This window comes from Salvelinus namaycush, chromosome 27 (assembly GCF_016432855.1).
Source record: "Salvelinus namaycush isolate Seneca chromosome 27, SaNama_1.0, whole genome shotgun sequence".
NCBI classification, from domain to species: Eukaryota; Metazoa; Chordata; class Actinopteri; order Salmoniformes; family Salmonidae; genus Salvelinus; species Salvelinus namaycush.
The window spans coordinates 26,039,915-26,062,885 of NC_052333.1; positions in this window are offsets into that span (position 1 = coordinate 26,039,915).

Consider the following 22,971-nt stretch of genomic DNA (forward strand, 5'->3'; position numbering starts at 1 on the left):
GAGATCCTCAAAAGGTTCTGCAGCTGCAACATCGAGAGCATCCTGACCAGTTGCATCACTGCCTGGCACGGCAATTGCTCAGCCTCTGACCGCAAGGCACTTCAGAGGGTAGTGCGTACGGCCCAATACATCACTGGGGCTCAGCTGCCTACCATCCAGGACCTCTACACTAGGCGGTGTCAGAGGAAGGCCCAAAAAATTGTCAAAGACCCCAGCCACCCCAGTCATAGATTGTTCTCTCTACTACCGCATGGCAAGCGGTACCAGAGTGCCAAGTCTAGGACAAAAAGGCTTCTCAACAGTTTTTACCCCCAAGCCATAAGACTTCTGAACAGGTAACCAATGGTTACCCGGACTATTTGCATTGTGTGCCCCCCCCCCCCCCCCCCCCCCCAACCCCTCCTTTTACGCTACTGCTACTCTCTGTTCATCATATATGCATAGTCACTTTAACCATACCTACATGTACATACTACCTCAATAAGCCTGACTAACCGGTGTCTGTATATAGCCTTGCTACTCTTATTTTCAAATGTATTTTTACTGTTGTTCTATTTCTTTACTTAACTACACACACACACACACACACACACACACACACACACACACACACACACACACACACACACACACACACACACACACACACACACACACACACACACACACACACACACACACACACACACATACCTTTTTTTTCGCACTATTGGTTAGAGCCTGTAAGTAAGCATTTCACAGTAAGGTCTACACCTGTTGTATCCGGCGCACGTGACAAATAAACTTTGATTTGATTTGATTTGAATTGTGGTTTATTTGGTAACATTTCATAGTGTGACTGATTTTACTAATTGCATTGGTACTGTACAAAGTTAGGGGTGCGCTATTTGATAGATTCCCCCTCTCCCCCTACCTCGGGCTTCCAGTGGGGAGACCTGAGGTCAACCTACCCCCGCCCCCCTCCCCATCTCGTACTTCTGAGTGGGAGACCTTCCCAGGCAGTAGCCTGCCTAGCTCACAAACTAGAATCAGGGTGCCCACTCCAACAAGGTTAATTGACCCAGAGTCCCACACGGTGACATAATATCATTGACGTGACGTGCAAATGAGCGATAGAATACCGATCGTGCAAATGTCACCTTTCTGAATTTTTTTGTGCGGTCGCCCCGTGCCAACCCCGGCAAAACGCCACCCTGGGCGGCTGCCCATGTCGTCTATACCTAAATCCACCACTGCTCCAAACTTCACTTAGTTGAATCGATCAGCATGAAGAACCATAACTGAAAGGTCAAGGAAACCAGTGACTTGAATCTTTGACATTTTCACCAACAGTCTATGGCATTTTCATGAGGTGATCCCTCTCTGCTGAGGACTATGGCTTAAGTTAATTCAATCAAATATATCATTATGTTCTGTATACTGATTCTTGATCATCGTTAGTTCTCTGACAAAGTACCATTCAGACTGACAGACAGTTGTCACTGTTGTGCCTTGTCACTTTGGAACAGAAACGCTTTGAACAATCGTAACCTTTGTCGCTTTGCACCTCCCATTTAGGCTTAAATGTGTAACATATTTACCCTCAAGTTTAACATAGAGTGCCATAGCTGGTGGTAACACCGCCAACTCCAGAAAACACATATTTGTAAGACCTTGGTTATATTGGCATTTCTGTTCCCTAACTTCTAAATAAATGTCCAAAAATTGCTAAAGGACAAGGGGATTCCATTCTCCTTTATAATCAGTGCAACATAGTAAGCCATCCCTTTTCAACATTACAGGTAACATTACGATATTAGTTAGAGTTGTCAAGAGTTTTCGGTATGATTCACAACTATAACCCTTTCTAATTGGCGAGAATCCCTGGCATGTTCAGCCCGTTATGCACAACATACAGCTTACGTATAGTGTAGCCCTCCCAATGTCCATTTAACATGGCTATTGAGAGGAAACCGTGCTAGGCTCCTCAATGAATGACTCCTGACTCCCAGTCTGTTGCTTGTCAGTTTCCTGAGGGTTCCCAATTGCATAATTCTTAGGAAAACGAAGGCTAATTGTGTGTTTTTGGGGGAGGGGGGGGGGGGGGGGTCAGGAGTGGCATCGGAGCAACTTTCCAAATGTCATGGCCAAATCAACTGAAATCAACTCAGTTATTTGGTTTGACATGACATAAAGTTGATTTAAAGTTGACCTCCGGCAGGTCCAGGTTTCCGCACTATAGAGCAGGGTAGGAATGACCACTCTCTTAGACGTCAACTTTGGTCTTGGTGGTGATGTCATGGTGCTGCACACTCAATTTGACCAGATGCTTTGGAAATCGTCATATTGGATCAGTGACTTATCAGATATGGGAAACTGAGGGGGTGTTTCATAGAAGAACACTGTTGGCTGTGATTGTAGGGTCAGGTGTGTACACCCGGTACTGGCTGATGTTGGACCTTTTGACTCTCTTTCTGCTATCCCGCTGTTAAGGTATGTAACCTGCAGAGGAGTTAAGAGATATGGAGACACAGTTGGGTTTGATCATTGGTTTGAACATTGACTGGCGATAGGGAGGAGTGGTTCCCCTCACTGCCCTGTAGGCAAGTACCAGAGTCTTGAACGTGATGTAATCTGCTTTTGGCAGCCAATGGAGGATGTGGAGGAGTGGGCGAGTGATGGCAGCGTTCATCATGCTTAATGGCTTGAAGAAGAAGTAGTGGAGTGGTGATGGGGCAGAATGAGAATGAGCCAGTTGGGATGACTAGGTGGCAATGGAGAAAAAAAAACTCTGGTACTTGTGAGTAAAGTCCATAGTAAAAATGATGGGCAGCAAACCCAAAGTAATCTTCAATCATTAATTTATTTCCCTGCTTTATTGTGTTTATACAAATATAGACACATTTTCAGAGGGAAACAGTTGAAGGAGGGATGAAAGGTAGAGGTGGAATGGGGGATTGAACCTTGTCTCCAGGGTAGGCTATATATGGTTCTGAGGTGGCAGCAGCGCTGGATCAACCAACAGCACCCCTGACCATTTTATTAGACTTCACTGTGCGCATCTCACCTTTCATTACATAACACACAGTCATGGGATTTCTTGCCATAGGACATCTATCTTGATATGAATCTGTATGACCATTATGTAACATGAACTGCTCTGAAAAGGACTTGGTTAAGGTCATATGGCTTGTGATGACAATGGACAAAATAAAAAGGATTATGTGAAAGGGGTCAATAAATATGGATAACCTATTTTTGCATAAAAATGCATCTTTCTGATACTGTTTTTCACATATTAAAATAAACTAATGAGCTTTATCTTATTACATATTGCAATATAGTCATATATTGTATAAGTCTTACAATGCATTATAACCACATCATAAATGCATATCTGCAGGCTTAAAATAGTGTTACCAACTGCATGTCTCTCTCCACTTCTCTCAAAATATTGTCAACAAACCAAGACCTGCCTTGCCTTCATAGTGCCACAACTATATCCTGAAGAAAACAGAGCGCATGCGACGTCACTGCTCTCCGGGGTGACCACAGCTGTCCGTAGTGATTATGGTATGTGTATGTGACATCAAGCCAGAGCAGCGGAGCGGAGAAGTGGCCGGGGCTCCATTCAAATGAAAATCAATCATGCCTCTGAGGCACAACGCACCTCCGCCTCCGAAGCCCCGCGTTATGTGATTGGTTCATTGGGCGGGACCAACCTGCCAGCGCCGGTGAAAGCTGTTGTGTCAATGTCCATTCACTGACCGCGGGTGTCAGCAGGGACAACAATGACGCTGCATACCTAATGTCTGCTGTCCCTTCCGTTGGTCCTGAATAGGCAAAACAGTATTCTGAAAGTAGCTTTGGACGTGACCAGTTGCCAGCTCCGGCCAATACGCTGGACAAGGGATTCTAAAGAAGAGTAGAAATGTTTTAATAAAAGTGAATCACGTTTATTGTAAGCTCTCCAAAGAAGACATCTCAGCAAAAGCTTTCCAAAGACTCGTCTCAGCAATTGGAATATATATTTGTAAAAAAAATAATTGGGGGGGGCAGAAGACATTTCAGCAAAGCCAAAATACAATTTTCTTTATTAGTAAAAAATTAACCGGCCAAGTATGCTGCTCGCCTGTTTGGCGGCGTTCATCTGTTTGAGTAAGTATGCCTTTTATTATATTATTTATGTGGTTATATGGGTTTGTTGTTTTTGCACTACAACTTTGTAGTGGGGGACTGGGGACCTATTGACAGGCAACAATGGTTCAGCGGTTCATTCTTCTGTCTGTGTGTTTACGAAGTTAGTGTGTAACAGTTGGCCTATAATTCATAGAAACTGCATGGTTTCTAATCGAACGTTTTGTTCATTGTTTAGTTTGTATAATTGAACAAAATCTGGTTATTCTGTTTCAATAGCCGTGTGTAAGCCTATATGCATTTTCTTTATATCGGCTCTACGTTTTGTTACACAGTATTTTCTCTCTTGATTTGAATTGATAGTGGTAGGCCTAGTTAAAGATGGATTTGGTCAGCTGCAATTAAAGTTTTATATGACGAGTCAAAGTTTATGGGATGTGTACCACCAGCTTTTACGATATCTACAGATATTGATGGTTGTGTATTAGGAAGAAGACATACCAACTTGTTTTCATCTGATGCACAGCAAACTAATATTTAGCACCTGCTAAATATATTTAGCATGAACGAATGGTCCATTCCATTCGATTCGGGTTTAATCAAGATAATTGGACATATGTGATCGATTTTAACTGCTATGATGTTGTAGATTTTATGGCTTTGAATTATATCAACAATATCCATCATATAGGTGCAATACGTTTTTGGAACTTGAAATAAAGTGTTGACCGAAGACGTCAAGTTCAAGTGGAACTTTGGATGTTGCGTTTTTCATTGAGTAGAACGCTTATTGACACTGATAGTAAAACCCAAATCAAACATATCTGATCAGGAAAGTGATAAATAATAAAATGTACATCGAAATAATTTATAGCTATGTATATCAGTGAATCCACAATGACAATGGATGGCTGAGAATGACCTGAAATAGGACTCAGATATTCATCAGCACACCTATTAGGCCTAATCAGTACCAGTGTTAAGCAGTGTGCATTCCCCCCCTTTAATAAAAACAATGCGAACAGTATTGATTTGAGGATATTGAATCGAGGGGGGGCCTTATTTCGTATTACTCGGTTAATTACAATTGAAAACAGTAGGCCTACATTTGTTTCCCGAAGGCCACCCCCTGGGAAACGACGTGGTTGATTAGGCTTAATTAATGAGGCTGTTAGCGCGCGTGCATAAACATGAGTGGAGCGTTGTGTGAGCCCAGTTTACACAGCTGTTCTGGTCGGGACCCTTGTCAGTTTGTTAATTGGATGATGAGTAGGCCTATCAATGATATAAGATTGTTGAGAAATACACGTCAGAAGAGTTTTACTTAACTTTCTCATAAACTGGTTCTATTACACGTATGTATTGTCTATTATCTATTAATGTATTGTTAATAATAATTTTACAACAATTTTGCTCTTTTCAGGATAACATTCAATTTGTTCCTTTTCAGAGAACATTGAACACACACGTGTGTGTGCCTTATATTGGAGTTAGGGTATGCCTATGTGATTATATGGGAATCTGTTTGGATACAACCTTTATAAGGTGGGGAAATGTGCCAACTAATGCACTTGTTTGAAATGAGGATCTCCTTCACTTGCGCATCGTCATGCAAATTGTTATTTATTTATTTATTTTGACCCCTTCCCCTTCCATCCATTGCTGATGTAGAGTTCATCTTCCAACTCAAACTTAAAAAGAAGTGGCTATTTTGTTTTACCTTTTTTTCAAGTCAATGATAAATATCAAGACCAAATCTGGCGATATCAAATGAGTTGAAGAGGCCAGGGGTAGTTTGATTAGGCCTATACATCATTTGCCTAACACATACACCACATTGGATTTACAGATAGGAACAACTCTCTTCAACCCTAGAATGTGATGATCACCTCTCCAAATCAAAGTCAAGTTAATTTCAGCTCCTTTCAGAACAGTACCAAAAAAATCACCCCCTCTTGTAACAAACTAAGAAATGAATAAGCCTAACAACTAATATAAAAAGTTAATATCAAGAAACTAAGATGTAACATTTCATATGCTTTAGAAAGTTAAGGCCTAACTTAAAATAGGCTCTAGGCCCAATTTTCAGGGTCCAGTGTGTTGCGGTCCTTTGTATTGTAATCAAATCAGGCCTCATATAGTATCCCATCCAAACAACAACTCATTGAAGGAGCAGAACTGGTGTTCTGGGATAGTTGGACTGGAGAAAGGGGTCGAGGGAGGGACCTATGACCTTTCTGGGAGAAAGAGGGGGCTGTTGTGACCTAGGGGGGTGGGTTAGGGTGGGGGACTTAACCCTTGGGGTCCCCCTCCTGGTCAATGGAGTGATTGGTGATGGGGGGACAAGAAAAGCCCAGGAGACAATGGCTAGGCGCCTCACCCCGCCCCAGTTGTGATCTGACCTTCACACACCCTCATCTCCATAACACTGGCCCCAGCTCCCTCTCTGTGAATCTGGCGCAGATTGAGACCTTATTAAAAAGGCTGTGTGTGTGTCCGTCAAGGGTAATCCTCCCACAGTTGCCCATGACCATGTCCACATCACATCACACACACACACACACACACACACACACACACACACACACACACACACACACACACACACACACACACACACACACACACACACACACACACACACACACACACACACACACACACACACACACACACACTGTCCAGAGGTAGCTAGATATAGGGATAACACCATAGGACCCCTCCAAGTCCAACAAGACACCCCATTGGTTTAATCCACACATGGACAATAGCCCTGTGCTGGGCCACTGCTCCATCCCTCCATACAGCATTAAAGGAGGGCAACATCTCTATCCTCCTAGGGCTTATAGTAATACATAGTAATACAGCAGATTTTCTCTGCTGAAGGTACAATTATGGGGGCCAAAGTGACAGGCATATCGCAGCATGAGTCTGAGGGAGCTAATCCAACCCCAGAACCCTCAAAACATAAACTAGTGTGATTTTTCAGATACATTCGGAATGGTATTGGATGATATTAGCATATCACAATCCCTACAGATGTAGAATCTTAATTTGAGCCAATTTGCTACAGCAGGAAAATAATCCTGGAGCAACAGGAAATGTTAATTATTATGTGGATTATGATCAAGGCACATTGTTATAGGTGTTGATACATTAGGGAAAATTGAGTCTGACATTTCAAAGGGAAAATTATAAACATCAGAAGCCTTTTTAAACCTCAAATACACTACAAGGGTCAAATTAAGATCCTACATCTGTAGGTGCTTAAATAGTGTAAGTGTTTAATAGTGTGAGTTCACCTAGGCTACTAAAGAGTTACCTGGCCTTAACAGAGGTTCAATCTACTCTTCCTGTGTGGCAGAGCAGCTCCCATTTGATTGGCTGCTGCATGAGCGGTGGCAGGCCTAGTGGTTAGAGAGTTGGGCCAGTAACCAGAAGGTTGCTGGATTGAATCCCCGAGCTGACAAGGTAAATATCTGTCATTCTGCCCCTGAGCAAGGCAATTAACCCACTGTTCCCTGGGCGCCGAAGACTTGGATGTCGATTAAGGCAGCCCCCCACACCTCTCTGATTCAGACACATTTCAGTTGAAGGCATTCAGTTGTACAACTGACTAGGTATCCCCTTTTCCTTCTATAGTCTTCCCAATCACTGACACTCACTAATGGGATGATGGGGACAGAGGAGTCCCTGTCATGATCTGCTAATTGATGCTACTGACATTTCTAATTACACAAGCAGTAAGCACAAGCAGTAAGCACCATTGGGACATGTTATTGTATTCTTACAGCTTTGTCATCCAAACCGTTATCTGCAGATAGTTATATACTAATACCATTTGCTATTTGTGGGCTATTAGTGAGACAAAAACAGGCTTGCTATACAGAACTGCAGCGGATATGAGATGCAGACAGTCATTTGAAGTTGGTGACAAACATAGAACACTGTCTGACACACTCCAATGGTTTCAGTAAGGCTTACGTGTGTTTATCATCAAGGGCACCTGGGACATTGGATATCGCTCTTGGCATGGGTGTTTATCAATAGACCGCCAGACAAATAGTGGCCTGATCGAACACCTGGTTAGTTAATCCTCTCTCTTATTAACGCTCGTTGTTTAACCCGAGCGCCAGTGTATACTACACACATTTGTTATTTTAATTAAAACACCCTCTGGTGATTACCGAGTGTGAGGTAACCTTTACAGAGGAGCTGGTGTTTTTAATTAAAAGGCTGCATCATTGTAGATTTTCATTAAGTCCCAACCCATCGTGTCGGTAAATAAAGTACAGACTTGTCAATGACAATTGTAGTGGTACCAACAGTGTACCTTGCTTGGTGCAATTTTCTGAAACCATATCCAGTGGTCGTGACTGTGGTATCAAACCCAAAAACGAGGACATTATACTCAAAATTACCATAGAGGCTCTAAATACTTTAGCCAGTGTCCAATTCAAACAGACATTCAGACATGGAGAAGGCGAATAGAAGTATTAGTGACCCTATCAATGATCAGACAATAGTTTTCAAACTCTGGGCCGAACTTTCAGGAACTATCTGAACTCATCCAATAAGAAAAGCTTGTTTTTGTTTTCCGTTGCAAAGCGTTTTTCTACAGTGTGCCCTGCTGATCACCACCCAGATACTGCAGGTATACCAGTAGATTGATTTGTCGAAAGCCTTTAGGCCCAGTGTGGTAGGACCTTACAAGATAGGGCCCTTTTTGTAGATTATTGTGTTATGTCCTAGGAGGACCCACCATGGCCCACAATGCCTTTCTTTGTTTAATGAGATTTCCTTGTTGGCTGTGTCCCCTTCTGCTTGCCCACATCCCAGTGATTAAAAACAAGAGGGCATGCAGTAAGGTCTCCTCCCCATTGCATTGGAGATGATTTCTTATTGATCCTAAGAGGGGTCTAGAGTTGGCAGAAATTTGTTCAGGTCCTTTTAAGACCTGTGTATTTGTCCATCCCCATCAGAAACAATCCAATCTACAAATGCAGATGGTCAATTCTGCTTTTTGACCTCTGGTGACCTTCTCCGGTGATATCAATCAGAACTGAGAGGATCAATAATAAAAAATAAAAAAAAATCATGGCTCTTTGTGTTGAGGTGGAGTGGAGGTGTTTTAAATTGAGCCTGAATTTTGTAGTTGATCCAAACACACAAATAGCATCAAATGTAAGGCTGCCAGTTAAATGTGTTAAGGTCTCCAGGTATGAAAACAATCCCACAACTAAGAAAGCCAAGCTCAAAAATAGCTGATTCATTGTTTTTTCTCCCAATGAACTGGATGAATGGATAATATGGTGTGTCCATTACAATCAAAAGCAGTGCAGCAATTTGCATGCAGTGTTAGTTAATTGCCCCCTATTGCCATTTATAAGGGAGGAGTTCAAACATGGGTGGCACATGCTTAGCTTCCTCCTCAACATCGGAAACAGTGATGTCGTGTTTACTCCACTTTGAACTTGGCATATGCCAGCTAATGACGATCAATCCTTAAACAAAAGACTTGGGCGACTTGGGTGTGTCCCCCCCCCCCCTCGCAAGCTCGTAGCCCGCTACAATAGCATGTTTGCATAACCACTAAAAGGAGGCGGCGGACTCGGAGCGAGGGAGAGAGTTTAACTCCCATTAGCGAGACAAAGGGGCGAGCTGCAGGGCACTGAGTCTCACGCCTCCCAGCGATTCCCATTTTCCAGACCCTGTTCCTTCAGGATTCCTCCCACAAGCTCCATAGCTCCCTAGCTCCGCATTCAGCCATTGTTTACTCCGGATCCCTCACTGCTTTAATGGATCTAATGGGGGAGAAGAGGGGAGAGGAGCAATTTTTGGAGGTGCATAGCATACATTTGTAATCTCACACAAAAAGCCGTGGTTTACTTTTTAGATAGGAAGGATGGAGTTTCAATAGCTTTTCTTACGTTTTTTAATCATTTTTTGGCCACAGAAATTGAAATTATAATCAGTTGTGAACCAAGTAGCCAAAGAAAGTCACAATGCACTTTTCTTAAATTTGCATTTTTTTACCATAAGATATTGCAAGACTTATTATCAGACATTATAAAAGCTCATAATAAGTTATATCAAGTTATAAAGCATTATGCCTGCAGGCTTTAAGTCAAGCACTACCAAACTTTTTATTTATTTTATTTTTAGACATTTTCAGCACAAGTGCAGCCTACATGTTGATGCGCTATTGATTATAAAACATAGGCCAATAGTGTCAGTAGATGCCTCGAATATGCCACCTGATTACTAATATGAGACCAAATCTTCTCTCCTTGCCCCAACACTTCATTGCTCTTTAACAGCCCTGTAAAGTATGAGTTTCTCAGGCAACCCCTCCATCCAAGTCCATTCAATAGATTGTTTATTGCCTTATTAAAGCCTATAGCACTTTGTATGTAAGTTTGGTCCAAGGCTCAGTTTTAATATACTGGTTCTTCAGTCACAGTGCAGCTGTAGCTGGCTGCCACTCAAACATAGATAAAGAGAGAGCGGGGTAAGGCTATGTGAGAGGAAGGCGTAACGCAATCAATGAGGGGATTTGCGTAGGTTTTGCCTTGTCCCGGGCACTCAGGCGCTCAGGACCCCCTTTCACTCACTCTCCCTCTCTTTTTGAGGGGTGGGTGGCTGGCTAAGATGATCCCTGGCCTCCATTACAATAGCCTGTAAAGTTCAGGGCCAATGGCCTAGGAGACAATGGTTTCCCAAGTGAGTGGGGGTTCGGGGCAGACCTGGTGGCCGGAAGCAAGCTGTCCCCTCCATCCCCCACTCCCCCCTTCCATCAACTCTCCTCCAACTCTCTCATGGCCCCTGAAGGGTTAGGGTCGCATCCTCCAGGATGGGGACTGGGTGGGGGATCCCCTGCTGCTCAGAAGAAGAAAAAACTAATTTCGGACCCTCCACCTCTGAAATTGGATTAATCCTCTAATTTGAGCACTCCATCCCACATCAATATAAGAACATATCACATAGGTTATAGTGGATGATTAGCATAGTTGGATCAACATTTGGTAATCTTACAGAGAGAGAGCACGTGTGGGCAAACTTCAAAGGCCTTAATCTAGCACCCTATTGCCTTGTCACTAGCTAGCAATATGTAGCAGCCAAGGCCATAGTGATTACATTGCTGCCTTGAAGGCATCATATCACCCAGATTAGGGCCATGTGAATGCGTTTATTGGCATACAAAAGAAGGGGACCCCTGATCGATCTCTTTGTTGATGCGTCAAGAAGCAATGTCTAATGCAGAAAGGCTATAGAGATGCATATTATTATCGTGGCTATTCAGTGCAAAGTTGGGTTGAGGCCTAGCCATTTGAACACATCTTAGAGAGCCATATATCTCAAATATTTTGCTCTATTATACTGATACAGTGCCTTCTGAAAGTATTCATACCTCTTGACTTATTCCACATTTTGTTGTGTTTGCTTAAATTGAATGTCACGTTCCTGACCTGTTTTCTGTTAGTTTTTGTATGTGTTAGTTGGTCAGGACGTGAGTTTGGGTGGGCAGTCTATGTTTTCTGTTTCTATGTTGGTTTTGGGTACCTGATATGGTTCTCAATTAGAGGCAGGTGGTTTTCATTTCCTCTGATTGAGAGCCATATTAAGGTAGGTGTTTTCACATTGATTGTTGTGGGTGGTTGTCTCCTGTGTCTGTGTACGTTGCGCCACACGGGACTGTTTTCGGTTTGTTTGTTCGTTTGTTCGGTTTATGTAGTCTGTTCCTGTTTCATGCGTTCTTCGTTATATGTAAGTTCTTATGTTCAGGTGCGTCTACGTCGTTTGTTGTTTTGTAGTTTGTTAAAGTGTTTTCGTGTTTTTTCGTCTTGTTCAATAAATCAGTATGTCATATTCCAACGCTGCATTTTGGTTCAATCCCTGCTCCTCCTCTTCGGATGAAGAGGAGGAGGAAAGCCGTTACAGAACCACCCACCAAATTACCAGAACCAAGCAGTGTGACTACGAGCAGCGACCAAATAATCAGGACTCGTGGACTTGGGAAGAAGTCTTGGAGGGAAAAGGACACTGGGCACATATTGGGGAATATCGCCGCGCTCGTGAGGAGATGGAGGCAGCGAGAGCCCAAGAGCGGTGGTATGAGGAGGCAGCAAGGAGACGTGGCTGGAAGCCGGAGAATCAAGCTCAAGACCGGAGATATGAAGGTACGCGGCTAGCAAGGAAGCCCGAGAAGAAACCCCAAAAATTTCTTGGGGGGGGGCTAAGAGGTAGTGGGCCAAGGGCAGGTAGGAGACCTGCGCCCACTTCCCAGGCTTACCGTGGAGAGCGAGAGTACGGGCAGACACCGTGTTACGCAGTAGAGCGCACGGTGTCTCCTGTACGTGTGCATAGCCCGGTGCGGGTTATTCCACCTCCCGCACTGGTAGGGCTAGATTGAGCGTTGAGCCGGATGTCATGAAGCCGGCCCTACATATCTGGCCACCAGTACGCCTCCTCGGGCCGGCTTACATGGCACCAGCCTTGCGCATGGTGTCCCCGGTTCGCCTACATAGCCCGGTGCGGGTTATTCCACCTCCCTGCACCAGGCCTATAGTGCGCTTCGAGAGGTCAGTGTGCCCTGTCCCTGCTCCCCGCACTAGCCTTGAAGTGCGTGTCTCCAGTCCGGTGCCTCCAGTTCCGGCACCACGCACCAGGCCTACAGTGCGCCTCAGTCGGCTAGAGTCTGTAGTCTGCCCAACGCCGTCTGAGCCATCCGTCTCCTCAGCGCCATCTGAGCCATCCGTCTCCCCAGCGCCATCTGAGCCATCCGTCTCCCCAGCGCCATCTGAGCCATCCGTCTCCCCAGCGCCATCTGAGCCATCCGTCTCCCCAGCGCCATCTGAGCCATCCGTCTCCCCAGCGCCGTCTGAGCCATCCGTCTGCCCCGAGCCATTAGAGCCGCCCGTCTGTCCCGAGCCGTCAGAGCCGTTCGTCAGTCAGGAGCCGCTAGAGCCATTCGTCAGACAGGATCTGCCAGAGCCGCCAACCAGACAGGATCTGCCAGAGCCGCCAACCAGACAGGATCTGCCAGAGCCGCCAGTGAGCCATGAGTGTCCAGAGCCGTCAGCAAGCCATGAGCGTCCAGAGCCGTCAGCCAGCCATGAGCGTCCAGAGCCGTCAGCCAGCCATGAGCGTCCAGAGCCGTCAGCCAGCCATGAGCGTCTAGAGCCGTCAGCCAGCCATGAGCGTCCAGAGCCGTCAGCCAGCCATGAGCGTCCAGAGCCGTCAGCCAGCCATGAGCGTCCAGAGCCGTCAGCCAGCCACGAGCGTCCAGAGCCGTCAGCCAGCCACGAGCGTCCAGAGCCGTCAGCCAGCCACGAGCGTCCAGAGCTGTCAGCCAGCCCAGAGCTGCCAGTAATCCAGAACTGCCCCTCAGTCCAGAGCTGTCTCTCTGTCCGGAGCTGCCCTTCAGTCCGGAGTTGCCCCTCTATCCTGAGCTACCTCTCTATCCTGACCTACCTCTTTGTTTTGAGCTATCTCTCTATCCCGGTGCTGTCCCTTGTCCCGGTGCTGCCCCTTGTCTCGATGTTACCCAAAAAATTAAGTGGGTGGAATAGGAGGGTGGTCAGTCGTAGGGGGAAACGTAAGCTGGGATTGACTATGGTGGGGTGGGGACCTCGCCCAGAGCCTGAGCCACCACCGTGGTCAGATGCCCACCCAGACCCTCCCCTAAACTTTGTGCTGGTGCGCCCGGAGTTCGCACCTTAAGGGGGGGGTTATGTCACGTTCCTGACCTGTTTTCTGTTAGTTTTTGTATGTGTTAGTTGGTCAGGACGTGAGTTTGGGTGGGCAGTCTATGTTTTCTGTTTCTATGTTGGTTTTGGGTACCTGATATGGTTCTCAATTAGAGGCAGGTGGTTTTCATTTCCTCTGATTGAGAGCCATATTAAGGTAGGTGTTTTCACATTGATTGTTGTGGGTGGTTGTCTCCTGTGTCTGTGTACGTTGCGCCACACGGGACTGTTTTCGGTTTGTTTGTTCGTTTGTTCGGTTTATGTAGTCTGTTCCTGTTTCATGCGTTCTTCGTTATATGTAAGTTCTTATGTTCAGGTGCGTCTACGTCGTTTGTTGTTTTGTAGTTTGTTAAAGTGTTTTCGTGTTTTTTCGTCTTGTTCAATAAATCAGTATGTCATATTCCAACGCTGCATTTTGGTTCAATCCCTGCTCCTCCTCTTCGGATGAAGAGGAGGAGGAAAGCCGTTACAGAACCACCCACCAAATTACCAGAACCAAGCAGTGTGACTACGAGCAGCGACCAAATAATCAGGACTCGTGGACTTGGGAAGAAGTCTTGGAGGGAAAAGGACACTGGGCACATATTGGGGAATATCGCCGCGCTCGTGAGGAGATGGAGGCAGCGAGAGCCCAAGAGCGGTGGTATGAGGAGGCAGCAAGGAGACGTGGCTGGAAGCCGGAGAATCAAGCTCAAGACCGGAGATATGAAGGTACGCGGCTAGCAAGGAAGCCCGAGAAGAAACCCCAAAAATTTCTTGGGGGGGGGCTAAGAGGTAGTGGGCCAAGGGCAGGTAGGAGACCTGCGCCCACTTCCCAGGCTTACCGTGGAGAGCGAGAGTACGGGCAGACACCGTGTTACGCAGTAGAGCGCACGGTGTCTCCTGTACGTGTGCATAGCCCGGTGCGGGTTATTCCACCTCCCCGCACTGGTAGGGCTAGATTGAGCGTTGAGCCGGATGTCATGAAGCCGGCCCTACATATCTGGCCACCAGTACGTCTCCTCGGGCCGGCTTACATGGCACCAGCCTTGCGCATGGTGTCCCCGGTTCGCCTACATAGCCCGGTGCGGGTTATTCCACCTCCCCGCACTGGTCGGGCGACGGGGAGCATTCAGCCAGGTAAGGTTGGGCAGGCTCAATGCTCAAGGGAGCCAGTACGCCTGCACGGTCCGGTATTTCCGGCGCCACCTTCCCGCCCCAGCCTAGTACCACCAGTGCCTACACCACGCACCAGGCTTCCAGTGCGTTTTCAGAGCCCTGTTTCTCCTCCACGCACTCTCCCTATGGTGCGTGTCTCCAGCCCAGTGCCTCCAGTTCCGGCACCACGCACTAAGCCACCTGTGCGTCTCCAGAGCCCTGTACACACTGTTCCTTCTCCCCGTACTCGTCCTGATGTGCGTGCCCTCAGCCCGGTACCACCAGTTCCGGTACCACGCACCAGGCCTATAGTGCGCTTCGAGAGGTCAGTGTGCCCTGTCCCTGCTCCCCGCACTAGCCTTGAAGTGCGTGTCTCCAGTCCGGTGCCTCCAGTTCCGGCACCACGCACCAGGCCTACAGTGCGCCTCAGTCGGCTAGAGTCTGTAGTCTGCCCAACGCCGTCTGAGCCATCCGTCTCCTCAGCGCCATCTGAGCCATCCGTCTCCCCAGCGCCATCTGAGCCATCCGTCTCCCCAGCGCCATCTGAGCCATCCGTCTCCCCAGCGCCATCTGAGCCATCCGTCTCCCCAGCGCCATCTGAGCCATCCGTCTCCCCAGCGCCGTCTGAGCCATCCGTCTGCCCCGAGCCATTAGAGCCGCCCGTCTGTCCCGAGCCGTCAGAGCCGTTCGTCAGTCAGGAGCCGCTAGAGCCATTCGTCAGACAGGATCTGCCAGAGCCGCCAACCAGACAGGATCTGCCAGAGCCGCCAACCAGACAGGATCTGCCAGAGCCGCCAGTGAGCCATGAGCGTCCAGAGCCGTCAGCAAGCCATGAGCGTCCAGAGCCGTCAGCCAGCCATGAGCGTCCAGAGCCGTCAGCCAGCCATGAGCGTCCAGAGCCGTCAGCCAGCCATGAGCGTCTAGAGCCGTCAGCCAGCCATGAGCGTCCAGAGCCGTCAGCCAGCCATGAGCGTCCAGAGCCGTCAGCCAGCCATGAGCGTCCAGAGCCGTCAGCCAGCCACGAGCGTCCAGAGCCGTCAGCCAGCCACGAGCGTCCAGAGCCGTCAGCCAGCCACGAGCGTCCAGAGCCGTCAGCCAGCCCAGAGCTGCCAGTAATCCAGAACTGCCCCTCAGTCCAGAGCTGTCTCTCTGTCCGGAGCTGCCCTTCAGTCCGGAGTTGCCCCTCTATCCTGAGCTACCTCTCTATCCTGACCTACCTCTTTGTTTTGAGCTATCTCTCTATCCCGGTGCTGTCCCTTGTCCCGGTGCTGCCCCTTGTCTCGATGTTACCCAAAAAATTAAGTGGGTGGAATAGGAGGGTGGTCAGTCGTAGGGGGAAACGTAAGCTGGGATTGACTATGGTGGGGTGGGGACCTCGCCCAGAGCCTGAGCCACCACCGTGGTCAGATGCCCACCCAGACCCTCCCCTAAACTTTGTGCTGGTGCGCCCGGAGTTCGCACCTTAAGGGGGGGGTTATGTCACGTTCCTGACCTGTTTTCTGTTAGTTTTTGTATGTGTTAGTTGGTCAGGACGTGAGTTTGGGTGGGCAGTCTATGTTTTCTGTTTCTATGTTGGTTTTGGGTACCTGATATGGTTCTCAATTAGAGGCAGGTGGTTTTCATTTCCTCTGATTGAGAGCCATATTAAGGTAGGTGTTTTCACATTGATTGTTGTGGGTGGTTGTCTCCTGTGTCTGTGTACGTTGCGCCACACGGGACTGTTTTCGGTTTGTTTGTTCGTTTGTTCGGTTTATGTAGTCTGTTCCTGTTTCATGCGTTCTTCGTTATATGTAAGTTCTTATGTTCAGGTGCGTCTACGTCGTTTGTTGTTTTGTAGTTTGTTAAAGTGTTTTCGTGTTTTTTCGTCTTGTTCAATAAATCAGTATGTCATATTCCAACGCTGCATTTTGGTTCAATCCCTGCTCCTCCTCTTCGGATGAAGAGGAGGAGGAAAGCCGTTACAGAACCACCCACCAAATTACCAGAACCAAGCAGTGTGACTACGAGCAGCGACCAAATAATCAGGACTCGTGGACTTGGGAAGAAGTCTTGGAGGGAAAAGGACACTGGGCACATATTGGGGAATATCGCCGCGCTCGTGAGGAGATGGAGGCAGCGAGAGCCCAAGAGCGGTGGTATGAGGAGGCAGCAAGGAGACGTGGCTGGAAGCCGGAGAATCAAGCTCAAGACCGGAGATATGAAGGTACGCGGCTAGCAAGGAAGCCCATCTACACACAATACCGCATAATGACAAAATGAAAACATGTCTTTAGACATTTTAGCAAATGTATTGAGAAATAAATACAGAAACATCGCATTTACATAAGTATTCACACCCCTGAGTCAATACACATTACTCTTAAAAGATTTTCAAGCCGATTTAAGTCAAAACTGTAACTAGGCCACTCAGGAACATTCAATGTTGCCTTGGTAAGCAACTTCAGTGTATATTTGGCCTTAGGGTTTAGGTTATTGTCCTGCTGAAAGGTGTCTGTTGGAAAGCAGACAACCAGTTTTCCTCTAGGATATGCCTGTGCCTACCTCTATTCCGTTTCTTTTTATTAAAAAAAAACTCCTTTAACATTGTAACGGCTTTCTTCCTGGGATGAAGGAGAGGACCAAAATGCAGCGCAGTTAGTGTTCAACATGTTTAATTTAACGAACTGTGAACACTTACAACAATACAAAACAACAAACGTGAAAACCGAGACAGTCCTATCTGGTGCAGAACACAAACACAGAGACAGGAAACAACCACCCACAATCCCCAACACAAAACAAGCCACCTATATATGATTCTCAATCAGGGACAACGATTGACAGCTGCCTCTGATTGAGAACCATATTAGGCTGAACACAGAAACAGACAAACTAGACACACAACATAGAATGCCCACCCCAACTCACGCCCTGACCATACTAAACAAATACAAAACAAGGGAAAACAGGTCAGGAACGTGACAAACATGATGCAGCCACCACCATGGTTGAAAATATGATGAGTGGTACACAGTGATGTGCTGTGTTAGATTTTCCCCAAACATAACGCTTTGTATTCAGGACATAAAGTAAAGTGCCTTATTGGGAAAGGGGATACATAGTCAGTTGCACAACTGAATGTATTTTCTGCATTAACCCAACCCCTTTGAATCAGAGAGGTACAGGGGGATGCTTTATTTGACTTCATCAGTGCCCAGGTTGCAGTTTTTGGAGGTTAACTGCCTTGCTCCAGGGCAGAACAACAGATTTTTACCTTGTCGACTCGGGATTTCAATCCAGCAACCTTCCGGCAACCTTTTGTAATATTTTTATTCTGTACAGCCTTCCTTCTTTTCCCTCTGTCATTTAGGTTAGTATTGTTGAGTAACTACAATGTTGTTGATCCATCCTCAGTTCTCTCTTATCACAGCCATTAAACTCTGTAACTGTTTTAAAGTCACCAGTGTGAAATCCCTGAGCGGTTTCCTTCCTCTCCGGCAACTGAGTTAGGAATGATGCCTGTATCTTTTTAGTGACTGGGTGTATAGATACACCATTCAAAGTGTAATTAAAAACATCACCATGCTCAAAGGGATATTCAATGTGTGGTTTAAAAAATATATTTACCCATCAACCAATAGGTGCCCTTCTTTGCGAGGCATTGAAAAACCACCCTGGTCTTTGTAGTTGAACCTGTGTTTGAAATTCACTGCTCTACTGAGGGATCTTACAGATAATTGTATGTGTGGGGTATAAAGATAAGGTACACTGTTATTCTACATAGAGTGAGTCTGTGCAACTTTATGTATCTTCTACGCATATCTGTACTCCTGAACTTATTTAGTCCATAACAAAGGGGTTCAATACTTTTAGCTTTTCATTTTTTATTAATTTGTAAAAATAAACATTTCACTTTGATATTAAGGGGTATTGTGTTTAGGCCAGTGACACCAAATTCAGGCCGTAACACAACAAAATGTGGAAAAAGTCAAGGGGTGTGAATACTTTCTGAAGGCACTGTATACACTATATATACAAAAGTATGTGGACACCGCTTAAAATTAGGGGATTCGCTTTTTTAGCCACACACGTTGCTGACAGGTGTATAAAATCGAGCACACAGCCATGCAATCTCCACAAACAAATATTGGCAATAGAATGGCCTTACTGAAGAGATCAGTGACTTTCAATGTGGCACCGTCATAGGATGCCACCTTTCCAACAAGTCAGTTCGTCAAGTGTGGTTATTGTGAAGTGAAAACGTTTAGGAGCAACAACGGCTCAGCCATGAAGTGGTAGGCCACACAAGCTCACAAAACTGAACCGCTGAGTGCTGAAGCGCATAGCATGTAACAATCGTCTGTCCTCGGTTGCAATTACCGAGTTCCAATCTGCCTCTGTCAGCACAAGAACTGTTCGTCGGGAGCTTCATGAAATGGGTTTCCATGGCCGAGCAACCACACAGAAGCCTAAGATCACCATGTGAAATGCCAAGCGTTGGCTGGATTGGTGTAAAGCTCGCCGCCATTGGACTCAGTGGAAGCAGTGGAAATGTGTTTTCTGAAATGATTAATCAAGCTTCACCATCTGGCAGTTTGACGGAGGAATTGGGGTTTGACGGATGCCAGGAGAACGCTACGATGCCCGAATGCATAGTGCCAACAGTAAAGTTTGGTGGAGGAGCAATAATGGTCTGGGGCTGTTTTTCATGGTTCTGGCTAGGCCCCTTAGTTCCATTGAAGGGAAATCTTAACGCTACAGCATACAATGACATTCTAGACGATTCTAATGTGCTTCCAACTATGTGGCAACAGTTTGGGGAAGGCCCTTTCCTGTTTCAGCATGACAGTGCCCCCGTGCACAAAGCGAGGTCCATACAGGAAAGGTTTGTCGAGGTCGGTGTGGAAGAACCTGACTGGCCTGCACAGAGCCCTGACCTCAACCCCATCGAACACATTTGGGATAACTGCGAGCCAGGCCTAATCGCCAAATATCAGTGCCCGACCTCACTAATACTCTTGTGGCTGAATGGAAGCAAGTTCCCGCAGTAATGTTCCGACATCTAGTGGAAAGCCTTCCCAGAAGAGTGGAGGCTGTTATAGCAGCAAAGGGAGGACCAACTCCATATTAATGCCCATGATTTTGGAATGAGATGTTCGACGAGCAGGTGTCCACATAATTTTGGTAATGTAAGGTACTGTCTGTTGTATGTGATATATTGGTCTGAGCTAAACTTGGAACCTGACTTTGCCATTTTGGACCTATAGAAGCTTATAGGGAAAATCCACTCAAAATCTATCTTTTGGTATTTTTTCTCATTAGTCCACTGTTGAAACATTCTCAAAATGTTTTGCATGTCAGCAGTCAAGTTTTCAAGATATTGGACTTTCAAGAAGCAAAGTGTCACCGGCCACATCATCATGAGGATGCAAGATGAAAGACTTGACAGCTGACAAATATTTTGTGACTCTATCAACAGTGCACTAACGGAAAAAAAAATATATATATCGTTTTGGAGTGAAGTTTTCCTTTAAGGCTTGGCAAGTCACATTTAGAATAGAGGTGTCCTTCTGTCCAAAGTAAAAGTAATGTCTTCATTCTCCAGTTTGTGGGATTTGTTCCTCTTTATATATTCTTTGGCCAGGGCCGTCTCCTAACAGTACATCAGTTCATTTTTTTGCAATGGAAGACATCATTACTGATATTGACCTTGTGGTTCAGAAATAGAAGAAGAACCCACACTTGATCGATACAAATGTTTATCAATATCACAGACACCAATAACATAAAATAGCCACCTGTATCTTATACATCACTTACCCTGTCGTTCACAACCCCATATCATATCACCCCTTCCCCCACACCCCTATATTGTCAAGATAGACATTGGCCTCTAATGTCTTGCAACACCATGTGTTCGATAACTTTGGCCACAGAATGTGACGCAAGTCCCCCATTTTTTAAACGTTTTATTTAACCTTTATTTAACTAGCCAAGTCAGTTAAGAACAAATTCTTATTTATTCCCCCTGAATTTCATTAAAACCCCTATAAGGGAGGGGGAGCTGGTAGTAGAGGTGGGTGCGGGGCTGTAGCCAGCTGAGCTAGAGAACACCCACACCCCACCCTACCCCTTGCTACATCTGCTGGGTGTGACTTAACTCATTATAATGGGTGCAGATGCAGGGACTCTCTGATCAAATCAAATCAAATTGTATTGGTCACATACACATGGTTAGCAGATGTTATTGCGAGTGCAGCGAAATGCTTGTGCTTCTAGTTCCGACAGTGCAGCAATATCTAACAAGTAATCTAACAATTCCACAACAACTACCCAATACACACAAATCTAAGTAAAGGGATGGAATAAGAATATGTACATATAAATATATGGATGAGCAATGACCGACCGGCATAGGCAAGATGCAATAGATGGTATAAAATACAGTATATACATATGGGATGAGTAATGCAAGATATGTAAACATCATTATTAAAGTGGCATTAATAAAGTCACTAGTGATCCATTTGTTAGAGTAGCCAATGATTTCAAGTCTGTATGTAGTCAGCAGCCACTCTATGTAGTGATGGCTGTTTAACAGTCTGATTACCTTGAGATAGAAGCTATTTTTCAGTCTCTCAGTCCCAGCTTTGATGCACCTGTACTGACCACGCCTTCTGGATGGTAGTGGGGTGAACAGGCAGTGGCTTGGGTGGGTGTTGTCCTTCAAGATCTTTTTGGCCTTCCTGTGACATCGGGTGCTGTAGGTGTCCTGGAGGGCAGGTAGTTTGCCCCCGGTGATGCATTGTGCAGACCGCACCACCCTCTGGAGAGCCCTGTGGTTGTGGGCGGTGCAGTTGCCGTACCTGGCAGTGATACAGCCCGACAGGATGCTCTCAAATGTGCATCTGTAAAAGTTTGTGAGGGTTTTAGGTGACAAGCCAAATTTCTTCAGCCTCCTGTTGCACCTTCTTCACTACAATGTCTGTGTGGGTGGACCATTTCAGTTTGTCTGTGATGTGGACGATGAGGAACTTAAAACTATCCACCTTCTCCACTGCTGTCCCATCGATGTGGATGGCCTTGAGACACCAGGTGGGTGCAATTAATTACCAGGTGGATGTCACAATGTCACAGGGACAAGCTGAAACCTTTATCAGGGTGTTGGAGAAAAGGACTGCTGTCATCTCAGGCTGTGGGAATGGCTTATGGCTCTGCGATGCATTTATGGATGAAGTTTGGTCATGGTTGTCAGTTGGTTGACTGGGCTATGTTGGAGAGGATTTAATTTGAATATGCTCTGATTTGATTGGTTGTTTCACAACCTTGTTCAACCAGCAGATCACTTGTGATCAACCCTGCACAATAACAATTTTCTATACTTGCAAACATGATCACAAGGAACAGATTGTAATTTTACTGTAGGATCAGAATCAGTAGATCTATCTGTATATGTTATGAATAAAGTCACAATCAGTCCTGAAGGTTATGAGATATCTTGTAGTATTTGTCCTGCTGCAATCAATGCGTCAACAGACTCCGTAACATATTCTCTGCTCAATAGTGTGGTATACGATGTATATATGTTAACAGAACTAGACAATCATTTGTGCCAGGTGTGATATCCCTCTTAAATAGCTCGGGCTAATGTTCCTATCGACTCAGTAAGGCCAGCAGGCTAATCTTTAAAAAAAAAAATGTTTTATTGGTATGTAACTGTTATGAAAGTTGTATTGTCAATTTTGTTTTCTATTTAAACGCCACTTTAAACGTGTATATGACACTGCAACACAATTTACCCATGGGGACAATAAAGTAAGTAAGTAAGTATATCGTAAAAAACGATTGACTTGCACTATTTACGTATTTAGATGGGGCACACATGCCATTTGATAGAGTGCTCAAACTCAACATTGGACCTTGAATCCAGTTCCACTGTGTTTTTTCATTGTTCCCCTCTAATCAAAGATTGATTTTGACCTGAGACACC